Source organism: Myodes glareolus, chromosome 13 (genome assembly GCF_982192425.1).
Source record: "Myodes glareolus chromosome 13, mMyoGla1.1, whole genome shotgun sequence".
NCBI classification, from domain to species: Eukaryota; Metazoa; Chordata; class Mammalia; order Rodentia; family Cricetidae; genus Myodes; species Myodes glareolus.
The window spans coordinates 14,769,369-14,783,952 of NC_142038.1; the positions used below are offsets into that span (position 1 = coordinate 14,769,369).

At 45.3% G+C, this 14,584-nt stretch overlaps 1 protein-coding gene across 2 annotated transcripts in view; it reads left to right on the plus strand.

The window, feature by feature from the left end:
• Positions 1-12,699: 12,699 nt before the first annotated feature.
• The window catches only part of Smad4 (SMAD family member 4), a 52,780-nt gene continuing 50,895 nt past the window's right edge, over positions 12,700-14,584 (plus strand). For both annotated transcript variants that reach the window (XM_085676441.2, XM_085676442.2), the window contains exon 1: positions 12,700-12,839. The gene's annotated coding sequence lies outside the window, so the exon portion shown is untranslated. The remainder of the gene's footprint in view (positions 12,840-14,584) is intronic.

A 14,584-nucleotide genomic window follows, 5' to 3' on the forward strand; every position in this document is an offset into this window, starting at 1 on the left:
TCGGATACTAAGTTTACCTGTTGGACTCAACACTGCTTAGACTGACGGCTGATTTGGTGTCTCCTAGGAGAATGGGATGGATGAAGGATAACTATTTCAGTTAATGTTCACCCGTCCAGCTCTGAATTCCAAAATGTAGCATCCAGTCTGTACACTCTGCATGTTCTATGAGGGAAAGCATGCTTGAAGGTAAACCAACTGGATTTACCGGACAGCATTTCGAGTGACTAGATGGATGACTATGGATGACTTCCCAAATCTTTTTGTGTTTCTTTCCCTACTGCTGTTCCCACCGTGAAGTTTGTGTTTGAATCCCTGAAGGTCTGGGTCATCCAGTAGAGGACTTTTGCTCCTTGACTACGTGGTCCAGGGACTAGAGTATCAGCTTCACTAGTGTGTTAGGAAGCTCTTCCTTCAGCTTGAGCTCCCGGTCACTGATTCACACCCTTCATTAAGATCCTCAAACTGTGTGTGCTGAGGTTAAAGATGCAGAAATGTTTCTTGGGATCCTTTCCGGTGCCTCTAAGGCTCTGGCTTCAGCCTGCAGCTAATAGTAGTGAAGGTTAGCACCCTCTGACATACACACAGCTATAGAGGGTTCAGATTCTAGGTCTGGGGCTGAGGGTGTGTTAGAACAGTGGTACTGTGTGTTCACTACATATTGAAGTTCTGAGTCCAATCCCCAGTAGTGCACACACACACACATACACACACACCACCACCACCACCACCACCACCACCAAGCAGTGGTGGCTCATGTTTTTAATTCCAGTACTTGGGAGGCAGAGGCAGGTAGATCTCTATGAGTGCAAGGCTAGCCTGGTGTACAGAGTGAGTTCCAGGACAGTCAAGGCTACACAGGGAAACCCTGTCTCAAAAAATTAAAAATAGCAAACAAACCACAAAATAAAATCTGTTCAATATAATTATTTAATCTCTATCCCACAATATCCTTTGTAGAAAAAAAGGGAGCATGTCTGTTAGCCTCCTAGATCTAGTAGTACAGGAACCTTTCCTTTGGTCTTTGTCTTTTACAGTACTGGTATTTTTGGAAAAAAAAAACACCCAGAACATTCCTCAGTAAGGAGACAAGTTATTTTAACTTTGCAACACTGAAGACTGAACTGAGGAAGCCCTTGTCCAAGTCAGGTTTGCCTATCTTTGAGGTGGGGCTATGTAGCCCTGGCTGGCCTAGAGCTTGCTGCATAGGCCAAGCTGAGTCCAAACTCAATGTGTAGATCAGGCTAGCCTCAGATTCACACCAACCTCCTGTCTCTGTCTCCTACATGTTGTGATTACAACTGAGTGCCGCTGTGCCAGGCCCTAGCCTATGCTTTTCATTTTGATATAATGTCTTGATAGCTTACTCCATACATCTATGATAGGCTTGCATTAGACTTAGTCTGTAGCCATTGTTGGCCTCAAATCTGTGGTCTTCCTGCCTCAGCTTCCCAAGTAGCTGGGATTAGAAGCCTGTACCCCAGGCCAGGCGTACGTCTTAACTTTGCTTGGTCTCATACCTTGCTGATGGACTACACAGCTTTCTTCGTGTTGAGCCAAGTAACAGCATGGCATATGGCAAGTGTGGGCAGTTGAACAAGTAGCCAACACTGACGAGGCCTTCGTTAGTCAAGCAATGTGCCTTACCTGAAGTCTATCTCTGGGTTTTACCACAGCGGATGCTACCTAATCTGAGATGGATTTCAGAGGGGATTGAGACTCCTTTGTCCAAGTTCTTCAGGCTAGTCCAGAATGAAATTCCAACTTGAATCCAGGCCAGCTGGCCTCCAGAGACGATTTGCTTAGTAAGCACTCATGCAGTGCTTGCTTAAAATGTAATTTTCAGATAAAATTTATATAATGGAGAACTCACCACTTCAACCCTTTTAGGGTATCCAATCCAGTGTCATGGTATATCTGCAATGCCGTGTAAACATCAGCATGGTCTAATTCTAGAACATTTCTACCATCCCCGCAGGAGACCCTATGCCTCTCGGCTCCCTCTCTCCCATTGCCTGATGAGCACTAACCTATTAACAGACTTAGCATCTCTGGCTTTGTTCAGTCATGCAATGGGGTATATGGGACCTGATTGTTCCCACACACACATAGTAATACTTTGGATCTCAAAACATGTTGAGTGAAAGAATTCCGACATAAAAGGCTGCATGCCTGAGATTCTGCTTATGTGAACTTCCAGAAAAACCCATGACATCAGAAGGACTTGAGGGTAAGGATGGCACAGTGGACCTTTTAAAGGGATCTGCTGTTTTAAAACTTGATTGTGGAGGTGTCAGCTGAATGATTCATATGTCTACAGAAATGTCTATCTACATTATATCTCAACAAAACTGTAAAAAGTCAAACATATGTGGCCCCAAGAGTTTAGTTCATGAACATGCCTTTTCTTCATGTTCTACTTCAAGTCTTTTTTCCTAGGTACATCTCCCCTCCCTGTGCTCAGACACTGTGGGGCACTTGCCGTATTCAAACTGGTATTAGAAACTGAGGAATTTGCAGCTTGGTTTGTCTGTAGCAAGGGGAGTACCAGTGTGACCCTAGAGATTGATGAGAGGAAGAGATTGAGACAAGTCCCAGAGAGTTTAGGGTCTGGTCACATTGAGTTTCAAGTTTGAATCAAGTTTAAATCTAAGCTTTCAACCGGGTAACACGCTGACATGGTTTCTAAAGAAATGAAACATGAAAAAATGTCCTCCCACCCAACTTCACGTCATCTCTGCTGCTATTTCATGCGGTAGCGCCGCAATGTGGTAACTATCTTATTTCTCCTCTCTTAAAACATAAATGCCACCACAGTATTCTCATTATCAGCCCTCCTTTAGGGGGCATCATTCCCCTGGGATATACAGTCTGACATTTTCTATTGGATGTACCATAATTTATTCAAATCATTTCTTTTTGATGAACATTAGTATCTATTTACCATAACAAACAATATATTGTGTAGTCTTTTATCAAGTTTTCTGCCTGTTTTTTTTTTAATTTAACATGGGCAAGTATATGTTGCTACAGACTGATTTTTTTAAAAAAAAAAAATTCCACACAAACATACGAACAAATTTCATGTTTCTAAGTTGGTTCCCTTTGCTTTGAAAACCTCCACTTTTTCCTGTCAGCCAGTGACCACTTCACAAAACCCAGCAGAAGAATTGCTTTTTCTGAAGCCTTCTACAGTTCTGTCCCACCTCGTCTTCAGAATCGTCCAACATTCCACCGTCACCCGCAGACTGGGAGCTGTTCCAGAATGTTGGTTGGCAGACGTATCTCTGAATCTCTCAGGTTTTGACACATAGTAGGCAACCAGTACAACATTCAAAGAACTGGTGGGGGGCCTGGGTCCCCTAGCTCAGTTGTGTGGCCACCTCTGTCAGCGCTGTCAGTGGCCTCTTGGGAATTTTGAGGGGTGCTGCCAGACAAAGACTGACTGTGGGCTTTCCCCCTCCCCTCCTAATTCCTTCCTTCCTGCTCCACCTCTTTCCCCCCTTGGGATTCCGTCAGTCCGCAGCTGCCTGTGAAGGTCCTGGTGGATCCAGCTTGGGCAGCAGCCATTCCAGACTTTTGAAAACAGTAAAGATGGACCCTTTGCTCCATCCGTTTCTCCGTTTCTTCTCACCAACTAAAAAAGAACAATAGCTTGGTGGTCAGATGTGTATCCAAGTCACCGTCAAAAATCATTTCCTGGTCGTGAAGCCAAAGATTATTAAAACACTTGCCATTTAGGCTAATCACTGGTAAATCACTGAAGGGCACGGAAGAGCTGAATTTTTAAAAAGACATCGGCTTAAAGGACTGGGCCTGGTAGTATAGGTTAACCATCCCTAGGTTAACCATCCCAGCATGTGTGAGGGTGAGACAGAAGGATCTTAAGCTCAGGGCCAGTCTGGGCTACAAACATGACCATTTCAAAAAAAAAAAAAAAGAGCTAACATTAAAGTATATCAGGGATGTGCTTGAGCTGGCAGTTGCTAGGTTGTCTCCATGGCATAGTTCACTTCTGCCCCTTCCCCTGCCAGGTGGCACTACTGGGGCTTCGTCTTTATCTTCACAGAGGGGCTGGAGGTTCACAGTCTTCTCTCCTGGGAAAGCTCCACCTAAGAGGTGCGGGCCCCTTAAGTGACAGCAGAAACACAAGGCTTTGAAGCCTGTCTGCACAGGTCAGAGATGCGGGTGAGAACAGAGATGGTTCACCCAGGAGAGCCCTGCAAAGGCGGCTTGGCTCCCTATGTGTGCTCTGGGACTGTGGTCCTCAAAATGACTTCTTGCTTGACTCATAAAAGAAATCTGAGTAACTGTGTTTCTGGTACTTTTAAAGGTCATATTTAAAGTGTTTCCTTGTAACTTTAAATGATGGCAAGCTTTATTATTTCTGTCATATTGTAAGTATCGGCATTTTAAAAATAAGATTGTTACGTCATTCCTTAAGTATATCCAAGGGAATCTACATATCATAACGCATCTCTCATCCATCAAAAAATACACGAACAAGCTTTTCTTTAAAAGAAATTTTATATCACTCTTCAGTCTCTGATTTTGTTTTTCCATTACACTTGTTTCTGAGAATTTTAATGTAATATTTTAGGCTGGAAAGTTTTTTATTGATCCACCTATAATATTTCTCTATGATTTTTTTTAATTTTTTTTAAAAGCTTTATTTAACTTTATTTCATGCGCATTGGTATAATGATGTCAGATTCTCTTGAATCTGGAGCTACAGACAGTTGTGAGCTGCCATGTGGGTGCTGGTAATTGAACCCGGGTCCTCTGGAGGAGCAGTCAGTGCTCTTAACCACTGAGCCATCTCACCAGCCCCTATTTCTCTATGATTTAAAAAATATTTATAAAATGGAGTCTCAGTGTCACTTAAGATTAAGGAAACCTGTCCTTTTGTTGTTGTTTCTTCCTTGAGACAGGGATTCTTGTTGTAGCCCCCAGCTGGCCTGGAACTAATGCAGATCAGGTTGGCCTTGAACTCACAGAGACTCTCTGTGTTCCAAGTGCTGGGATCCAGAGACATGGGCTACTACAATAGCAGGTGTAACGAGTACAATGTGTCTTAGTCAAGTGCTGGGATCAAAGGCATGCCCCACTGAGCCCAGAAAGGAAACCTATCTTGGTTGTATAATAAGTACAATGTTACTTTTCTGCCCAGAAAGGAAACTTACCTTAATTGTACAATGAGTACAATGTTACTTTTCTGCCCAGAAAGGAAACTTACCTTGATTGTACAAAGAGTACAATGTTACTTTTCTGTGGAGGTGGTAAATAACACCATGAAAAGCAACTTACGGAAGAGAGTTTTTTGGGAGTGGGTTATGCTCACAATGGTGAAGTAGGCATGGCAGCAAGCGCCAGAGCAGGAAGCTGAGAGATCGAGCAGAGTGAACTGGAACTGGGATGAGGCTACAGAGTTTGCCTACTGTAATGTACTTCCTCCATCAAGGCTGTATCAGCTAAAGCACCAACACTAAACAGCATCACCAACCACTGAGGGAGTGTTCAAATAGATAAGTCTCTGGGGCACACTTATCATTCAAATCACCGCTAATAGCTAACTGAAGCTAATTGATATAAGCAATGTAAAATACTACTTAAAAACAAAGCAGGATTTCTCTGTGTGATATGGAACTAACTAGGTAGCTCAAGATGACCTTGAACTTACAATACTTCTGAGTCAGCCTCCCAAATTCTAGGATTACAGGCATCTGTTACAATGCATGATGAATAAATTTTGATATACCCATAAATTTAAAGTATAGAGTTCCTGGAGAGATTGATCAGTGATTCAGCACACTTGCCACCAGTCCCAACAGCCTGAACTATCTTCCACTTCTATAGTCATGCAGTGGGTATGAGCATGCATGTCCCTGAAACAAACCCGGCACTTGCAAACACTAGCAAGTACTACTGTAAGTCTCTGCCTTATGGAGCTCATACTCCGGTGTGGATGATAGACGACCACCAACCAACCAACAAGGTAAATGCTATGTGTGATGAGAGAGCGGGGTGACAGCAGGGTTAAGGTTGGGGATATAGGTCCATAAGGTGCCCACCTAGCATTTGCAAAACTCTGGGCCTGACACCCAGCTTGCCAGAAAAAAAAAAAAGAAGAAAGGAAAGGAATGGTTTGCGAATTTAGAAAGATTATGGTGGGCCCCACTGAGAAGGTGACTTTGACTAAAGGAAGGAAGGAGTTAGAAATGTAGGTCTCTGGGGGAAAGGTGTCCTGGGCAGAGGACAGAGCCTGCTCAGTGGGAGCAAGTGTGGTGTCCTCCACCAGGTAGGTGGAGGAGACTGATGGATGAATGAAAGCGGAGAGGAAGAAGACAATGATCAGGCGTGGCCGTGCCGATCCTACGGAACTCTGTTAGAAGGGTATAGACGTTTTCACTCTGATCAAACTGAGGAATATTAGTGAAGAAAGGAGTTGAGGTTTTGTTATTTATTTTGGTACTGAGGATCAAACTTTCGGCCTTGTGTACGGTAGGCAAGTGCCTCACCACAGAGCTGCCCACCCAGAAGTGGCCCCTGTGACTGTCTCACTATTTAACTCAGCCTGGACTGAAGTTTCCAGCTTCCTGACTGGTGGGATTTTAGGGAGTGTGTCAGGTTGTTTGGCTGGTGGTGATGTATTTCTAGCTGTTATGTTGAGAAGGGGAAAGAACAGAACACAGAGCAGCATGAGGTCATGGTGTGAGGGAGGTACACTGTTCAGTGTGTGAACTGAATGTATGGAATGTGTGGAGTTTGGGATGTGGCAGATAAGCACAATATGGAATTCAGATGGAAGTGTGAGCTGGTGATATAAATTGGACAGTTGTCATCATCTGGTGACATCATACAGCTGAGATGGTACTGAAAGTCAAGAGACTGGATGAGATCACCGAGAAAATGTGTATAGATTAAGAAACAAAGGTGAAACTTAAGGAATGAGCCTGGGGCCACTCAGCGCAAGGTTAAACGGCTAGAGAGAAGAGGTGGAACAAGCAAAATGACGGGGAAAGAGGGACAGGGGAAATCAATAGGTTGGAAAACCCAAAACAAACAACAACCCCAAACAGGTCTCCCAACCCAGTGATTAGCTGCGTCAGCTGTCATAAAAAGCATGTCAAGATGAGACTTAACCATTGGACGGAAGCAAAATGAAGCTCATTGTCAACCTTGCCAAAAGTCGTTTCGGTAAAGTAGGAAGGAGTGAAGCATGATGGGAGGAGCCGAAGGGAAGTGGAAGACCTGCCACTTCTGCTGACAAAGATAAGGTGCATCTATGACTTCATGTGTGCAGTCAGTCTTCTGTGTATTTACATGTTTGCAGATGTTGTGTGTATATAGCAATGTGTACACATTTGTGAACATATATGTATGTGTCGGCCAGAGGTCAGTCTTGGTGACTTTCCTCAGGAAGTGCCCTCCTTATGTTTGGAGAATGGGTCTCTCAGACTGGAACTGGGTATTAACGATTAAGCTAGTTTGTCTGATCAGTGAACCCTAGAGATATTTTCATCTCCCCCTTCCTTGTGATGGATTATAAGAAAATACAACCATGGCTGGCTTAGGTTATGTAGGTGCTGGGTTCTCAGGAGTCTCCCCAGCTTATAGGTATTCATCTGAACACATTATGTTACTTCTCTTTGGACTTCTTAGGAACAGTATGATATTCTATGCATGTTCCTAGCACGGGAGAACTAGGAGCAAAGTATTATGTTGAACACTCTTGGAATTTTGCTGCAGAGGAAGCAGAAAAAGTAGCTGACAGAACAAATGGACAAAGAGAAAGCTTTGTAGGAGTGGAAAAATATCGGCTGTTTATAAGCATCTGGAGTGACTGGCAAAGACGGAAACACTGACAATACAGAAAACATGGAATGGTCAGAGTGAAGCTAAGAAGGGATTAGGAGCCGCCTACCACCTTTAGTAGAGAGCTAGCTTCAGCCAGTTCATAACAGCTTCCTCTGAATTCAAACACTTCCTCTAGGAGGGAAGAGGGGCTCATGAGACTCAGTTGGTTAAATAAAGATCACATACCTGGGAAAGTAGAAACTTGGAAGATTTTTTTTTAATTTGCTTTTTTAAAAAAATTAAAATTACATCATTCTCTTTTCTTCTTCCAACCATTCTCACACACCCTTTCTTGTTCCCTCTTGAATTCATGGCATCTTTTTCTTTATTATATATATAAACTTAAATAAATAAATACAACTTGGTCAGATTTACTTAGTATTTAGTATTCCTTGAATGTGATGATTTCAGGGCTGACCACGTGGTATTGGATAACTAGTTAAGATACTCATCCCGGGGGAAGACTATTTCTCTGGTCTCAATATCCATTAGTTGCCTGTAGTTCTTTCTTTAGGGGTGGGGCCCAGTGAGATGTTCCCTTCCATGTGAGCATGTCTCCTGGTGTTGCACTTGTTCGGGTCTTGTTTAGGCGGCCTTATTATTGAGGTATCCTGGGTGAAGCTTCCCTGCCACTTTTAGGAGACATGATCTCACAGCAGACTTCCTGGTCCGCTGCCGCTTGAGTCTTAGGTTCAGGAATTGTGTCATAGATATGTCAAATGGGCCTCGTATTCTATGATCACTTGGTTTCTGCATTTTGATTGGTTGTGGTTTCTGTAATGATCTTTGTGAGAGGGTTTTTTGTTTGTTTCTGATGAGGAGTGGGGGCTACATTTTTTTTGGGTAGAAGAGTAAATATTTAGAATGGTAGGTAGGGATTATGCTGGTTTGGTAAACTGTTGACATGAGGTTCTCCTCTAAGATCCACGAGCTCACTGGCCCTGGGTAATTGGCTGGGTTTCCAGTCCCAGGCATGGTTTCTCTCCTGCTGATCAGGCCTTAGGGACAATTAGACAACACTTACCTCCAGGGCATGAATGCCACTATTGCACACTTGGCTTATCGCACCATGCTGGTTGGTGTTGCGGTTCATAGAAATCACAGTTGCATAGAACTGCGGGTTGTTTCCCAGCCTTGGCAGCTTGCACAGCACCTCCTGGTTCTATGAAAGCTAGACCTTTGGGAAGAGGCTTTCAGATCACATCCAGCCTGGATCCTCTGGGTTGGTGCCTGAAGTGTGTGATGACTTTGGGACTAACCTTCAGCCTCTGGGAGGTAACCAAAGGCAACAGCAATAGTCTGTGTTGCTTTGGGAAGCTCTTAGACCAACAACTTGAGAGGTTTCATATACCTGGCATTAAGAGTTTTTGTTAGGTTAAGATTCTTAGTGGCCGGGAGGAGCGCTGTCAACTCAAGTGAGAAAATTTCATTATATATGTATACACATAAACTTACATATATATTTATGTTTAGATAAATAATAGTGGTTCCTATGGCTTTTTCAACCCCCTTACTGTTATTTTGCTCTCTTTCCTCCCTTTCTGTATTGACTTCCTTCCTTCCTCCTCAATTAATGCCCTGCCCCCTCTTTCTCCAGTCTCCTTCTTCAAATCACACAAATCCTGCTATTCCCTTCCCTAATGCTTCCCACAGTCATGTTTAACTTTCCTGATGGGAATATTCTTGAAGGCCCCTCCCCAGCTTTACAGAAGAAGAATCCAAGTACTGGGGGGAGGATACTCTGACCAGCTGAGCTGCGGAGAGGAAATTTGGGGGAGATTGCCTGCAAGCTGTGCAGAGTTCAGGGGTTGTAGCTTTTGTGAGCCATCACCAGTGTCGGGGGTGGACTTTTCCAGAAGCAGATGCTTTTTGTGTCATCCCTGCTCCTGTAAGCAACCTCTCATCCACACTCCAGTTAGTAACAGACTCATTGCTTCACCATGTTGGATTGTGTACAACAGTTACTTTGGCCATTCCTAGGTTCCCTTTCTGGAATAGATAAGTATGTTATTTCTCCCCAGAAAGTCTCTCACACAATAGCTGGACACATGGAAATCTGTGTCGTGAGGGGCAAGGTGGAGACAGGGCCAGTGTGTAGAGGAGGGTAGATGGGATTTGTGTCTCATTGCTTTAATGCCCTCAATGAAACAGAAAGCAAGGTTATTCCTTGAAGAGGAAGATGTATAGGCTGGAGAATGAAATATCGAAAGAATGGAGGGGGAGGCAGGAACCTGAGATTCACAGTGATACAATGAAAGCGAAAATTGTGTTTTCCTATAGCTGCAGTCAGATGCTTGGGTCCTGATGTCCAGGATGGACAGCCAGCTTGAATCAGGATTGTGTTTTGCTGAACTCAGCAAAAGAAGGGAGAAAACCAAGGGGCCGAGGATATGTGCAAGGGTGACTATTACGGCCGGGCAGAAGCTAGAGCTAGGCAAGAGTTTGAGAAGGCATAGGTGAGAGCTGAACTCCTTAAGAACTTGGAGTAGTCGATAAGAGTGACCTGGAAAAAGACGGTAGTGATCTGTGTATCAGCTGTTTGAAACTTTGATTATGAAGGTATAGAGTTTGATATGACTCCCATAAATAACACCATAGGAATGCATGGTTGAGTTAGGGCAAAGGCCAAGGAACCAAGAGGCCGGGGTGTAGGGAGCATTGCCCTGTAGAGGACCTAGCTGAGCTGTGCCTGGACTCAGGAACAGACAGTGAGAGCGTACTGCTTTAATCCTCTAACTTGTAGTAACACATTAGACAGACACAGATACCTGACAAGTTCGATGGTAGCAAGGATATTCCACTTTAATAGACTTCTTTCAGAAGCATATTCCCAAGGATTCAGATTGATCCACAACCAATCAATTTTAATGATCTGCCAGCTGACAGATCTTCCTTCCATCTTTCAATTGTATTCTTTGTGGGGTTTCATACATGTATACACTGTGTAGACTTTTCCACCCCAACCTTCCCTGCAGTAGCTCCTGAATTCCCCCAACCCTCATATCCCCCTCCCAACTTCATCTCCTCCTCTTTTTAGAACCCACCAAGTCCAATCAGGGCTGTACCCTTCAATTTTGATGACAACAAAGTATTGGATTTGCAAAGGAATTTAATATCGATTTATTTAAGTAAAGCATTTTCTCATCACAGATACCAATTTTTGGATCCCTGTGGATAAAAAAAAATCCCAAGTAACTTCGGCTTGCTCTGGGGGTTTTACATATTGGATCACCTTAATAGTGGGAGAGAATTTTGACTTTCTTTTGTAAGGTATTAGGACAGTCTTGAAACACTGCCCTCAGCTGCCTTGTCCGAGGTGAGGAACTTTAGAAAACAGTACACACAGTAATTAGTAGGGTCTGGAAACAAATTCTCTGCATAGTCTTGAAAAGCCTTTCTACACCTCAGGAGTAGAAGATCAGTTCCAGCTGTAAACCTCAGAGCTTTCTTGTTGAAGAGGTTTAGACCAGACTGGGATGGTCAGACCGTGGAAGGACATGTGTAAAGTTTCACCCGGCAGAACTTAAGAAACGACTTAAATGGTCTAAAAGCTTGTCCTAAAGGAATCCTGATGGAAGCATTTCCAGGTTGGTGAAAAATGAAACAAAGACACCATATAATTTGTGTTCTCTGGGACGTCTAAATTAATTATTTTAGAGATAGGGTCTCACTCTTTACTTCTTGGCCTGAAATTCGCCATGTAGACCTAGCAGGCTGGCAATCCCCCTGCCTCTGACTCCCAAGGGATACGATTACAAGAGTGTTCTATGAATCAAACCCAGGCAGCATGTGGTAGGCCTGTGTTATAATCATTGAGTACAAAAGTCATAAAATTAGAAAAGAAAATAATTACAAAGTTAAAATTAAGAGTGAGTCTTTTGCCACCAAATGACCACCCTTTATTTTGACTTTTGTAGCGTGGCGTTGCGAAGGAAACAGCCTTTGTACATAGACATCAAATTTTGAATTTTCCCTTTAGGTTGCCCTGGATGTTTTAGATATCCGGCCATTCGGCCACCTAGGGATTGGGAGAAAATTTTGACTTTGCTCTGTATAAGGTGTTAAGTTTGAAACTGAGCTATACGTCCCAGCAGGTGTACAGTAGGTCTGGAAGATCGCCTCCAACTGCTCACATTTGGCAACACGGGCCAAGGCCTGATCCTGTGATTCCTTGACAACGCGTCACCAAGTTGAGCTCGATTCCGGGTCGGTGGGAAGAAAGGGACAGACGCTTCCCCCCCATCCCCCACCCCTTCAAATGAACTGCTACCAACACCTGCAGTTAGTGTGGCCGTGTCCACCTAGGTCTTCAAACTCCCAACCCGACCCGGCAGCCCTGCCCAACGCACATCCTGAGCTGTCCCGTGCTGCTTGCGCACTCTTTAAACTGTCCCCGCGAAACTGCGACTCGCCGCCACCGCCGCCGCTCTGCTCTGCGCGCACAGCCTGGGCCGGGGCTGCGCGCAGCCCGCTGCTGCCCGCGGGCGCCTGCGCACTGGGACCCCCCCCCCCCAATCTGGGCGGGAGGCGGGGGCAGCTGGGAGAAAGGAGCGCTGCGGGGGAAAAGGGCCAAACCCTGAAATTACCCGGATGTGGTCCCCGCGCGCGCATGCTCAGTGTCCTTCCGACAAGTTGGCAGCAACAACACGGCCCTGCTCGTCGTCGCCGCTGCGGTAACGGAGCGGCTCGGGTGGCGGAGCCCGTGCGTGCGCCCGCCCGCCCGCCTTCCGTCCGTCGGTCCGACCGTCCTCGGGAGGCTCTTCCCGCGTCGCGCTCGGCTCCGCGGCCGTCCCCCGGGGGGCGGGAACGCGTGACGGGAGCCGGCGGCCCGCGAGCGAGGCCCCCCGCGGCGGGGCGGCTCCGGAGCTCCAGCGGCCCGGCCCGCGCGGTCCGCGGCGCGCGCGGCGGGGGAGAGGGGCCGCCTGGGCCCGGACGCCGCGGGCAGGACCCGGGAAGCGACGGCTCGGCGGCGCGGAGCCCAGGTAAACGCACGGGTCCTCCCCTGGCCCGGGCCCCGGGGCGGGCTCCCGCGGGCCCGGCGAGGCTCGGGTGGGTCGCCCCCCGCGCTCCCCAGCTCCGCGTGCTTGCCCGTGGGTCCCGAGGCCCCAACTCCACTCGCGGTGAGGCGCGCCGTCCCGGGAAGTCGAGCGCCGTTCGCGCCGCCGCTCTTTGTTGTTCGGGAGGAGTTTGGCCGCGGCCCGGGCCGTGTCGTCGGGCAGCTCGGGAGTGCGTTGTGTCCGGGGTGCCCCGGGTCCGTCCTTCCTCGTCCCTCCCTCACCCCCCCAGCAGCAAGTGTTTGTTTTTTTTCTCTTTGTTCCCCACTTTCTCTTCCTGGTTGTGTCCTTTCAGTTTACGTTTGTAGCTTTGATTTGTTTACTTTTTGGGGTATTGTGGGTGATGGCGGCTTGCGGGAAACATTCTTAGCGCCTAACTGCACCACCTCCCTCCCCTAATAAAACGTGTCTTCTAATAAAAGACATAGTTTATTTTATTGTTAGGGCTACATGCACAGAGCGTGAAATTGGTGGAGGGTGGAGGGCGTTGGCTTCAGCACCCCAAACTGCTGTTATGATTTCTCAAGCCAGATTTTTCAAAGACATGGGCGTGTTTAGTTAACTTGAAAGGTTCCTTTGCGAGGAGGGAGGCTTTAAAAAGCCCTGTTGATTGATAGCTCCTCCCAACTGCCCCCACGAAAGCTGGAGTAAACTTTAAAATTTTTAAAGTTGATTTTTTTTCTAGGTAATTCATTTTAAAATTACTTTTTAAAGTGCCATCAGATTTTGATAATTTAAGGTGGGATTGTCACTTCCTTAGAAATAAAGTAGCAAGATAAAAGAGGAGTTATTGAAACGCCCTGAATTCATGTTCTGCAGGTTTGTAATCTCGGGTAATTTTTTTAACCATCTTTGACTTCTGCCGGATGTAGCATCCTTTTCCTCAAAGTAGCATCTTGATTATTTGAACGTTTTAAGAATTAGGTTCAGGATTTTATGCTGAAAGGCAAAACCGTGTGGAATCTTATTTGAAAGTACGGAAATGTATAAATTCCACAAAGTAGTTAGATTTTAAGCACTGCATTTGAATATTTTTTTACTATAGGTCTCCTGATTGACCTTGTGAAACGTAGCTTAGGATGTTCTAAAGTAACTTTGCTCTGGTGTTGGTGGCTCTTGTCTCTATTGGAAAGACCTAATAGGATTAGTACATGCTATTTCGAGGTGTAAATGATTGGTATACTATTTTTTAAGAATACAATTTCTCCCTAACGCTTCATCCACAATGCTGTCATGAGTTTGTATGGCTTTGTACTCGCCATCCTTTCTTGGTCTCTCTAGTGCTGGAATACAGGACTGGGACAAGGTGCCCTCAGGCTCAGGCTTCTGTTTTCTTCAGTTAACTCCTTAGAAACATGCACTGAGGCAGACTAATATCAACGACCCCAAGTAGCTTCAGATCTTGATGTGATGAATTTCTTAGACTTAAATTGCTGGAATTTAAACAAAACCTTTCTGAAGAGAATTAACAACGTTGACTGCAGTAATATAAGTGACTTTGCTTTGCTTTTTAGACTTTTGAGTGAGTTTGCCTTAAAGAGGTATCACATGTATTTTTGTTTGTTTGTTTGAAAAGTAATTAGTAGTTTTGATTAAATACTTCTGTTGTAAATCTTAAGTTGGGGGAGAATTAAACTTGTGTTTGTAGAGTTAATGAAAATTTGCACTAAGCA